Source organism: Theobroma umbraticum, unplaced genomic scaffold (assembly GCF_002168275.2).
Source record: "Theobroma umbraticum cultivar Fairchild unplaced genomic scaffold, ASM216827v3 scaffold_50.0, whole genome shotgun sequence".
Lineage (NCBI taxonomy): Eukaryota > Viridiplantae > Streptophyta > Magnoliopsida > Malvales > Malvaceae > Theobroma > Theobroma umbraticum.
In genome coordinates this window covers 2,905,792-2,907,097 of record NW_018397261.1, presented here as the reverse complement: position 1 = coordinate 2,907,097, position 1,306 = coordinate 2,905,792, and positions in this window count along the sequence as shown.

Here is a 1,306-nt window from a genome sequence, read left to right as displayed (position 1 = left end):
ATACCAAACGCTACTTAAATCTTCTGAACCATCTTGCTTCAAAATCTCTCTCAGTGTTCTTGATAAAAAAACTGGCATTCATTCCTTAACCAATGCTATTTTTCCCTGCATCATACTTTGATTTATCATCCATATTCGGCTTGCGTATTTCCCCAACATAAATAAATTCTGTTGATCTCTTTCGCATCAACGCTACAAGAAAATTCTCATATTGTTTATGAACTTATTCTCCATTCTCATCCATACACTAGTATACACAATTTGATTCGGTGCGCTCCATTCGTCCACACTTAAAACAAAAACGAGGCAGACGCTCATACTGAAGTGTAATCCGTTTAACCTAATTGTCCTCCATTGACAACATTAAGCCTCGTTTCGGTGGTTTAGCTAGATCCAACAAGATCTTAATTCGCATGAATTTATCTCGCAAGTCTTTATTTTCTCCATCCACTTTTATAAATCTCCCAACCATATTCCTAATCACACATGCAACTTCTCTGTCCATGAATCTTGTTGGGGGACCAAAAATGTGGATCCAAAATTCTTCTTTCCTATAATCCACATCCTTAGGTTCCATAAACTCTTTGTCAATTCCTTTAGAACCACAATATTCCTATCAAAACACCATGGTCTCCTTTCCCTAATGCGTTTATAAGCTTCTCCATTCTCACAACGAAATAGGAAAATATTTTCTCTAATTTCTTTAACAGTTAATTTTCCTTTAAACTTCCACAAATTACATAAGGTTCTGACCATGGCATTCTTGTTCACCTTGTTTCCCTCCCAAACTAATCCAATCAAGTAATAGCATTTTTGACTTTGCAAAGGGCCCGACTCCATGCTCCTTTTAGTTCACAATTGACTCATCTCATCCTTCGATAGTCTAAAATTTTTCCATCTTTCATTGATATCCTCCATTACTTTCTTTTTGTCCTTATCAGTTGCAACAGAATCCTTTTCAACATAGATATAAACCAAGCCGAATCCGGTGATCCTAATCCAACAGCCATGTTGTTTTGACCCAAAACAAGGCCAGCCTTTTGTAACCCTAAGAACAATTAAAGAGAACCATATATTTTTATAAAAATTTAGTATAAAAATATTTTTGTTTTTCTCTATAAAATGTTTTACATCTGGAATCAATTTTCCATCTTCCAAACAAGCAATGATGGCTCAATAATCTTAAAGGGTTGAAGCAAAATATTAAAATGAGATCCTTTTATTGAAATTAAGGAAAAAATATTTTTAAAAACTTTGAATAACCAAATTCATATTTTGGATTCAACATATTTAAATATTTATTTCA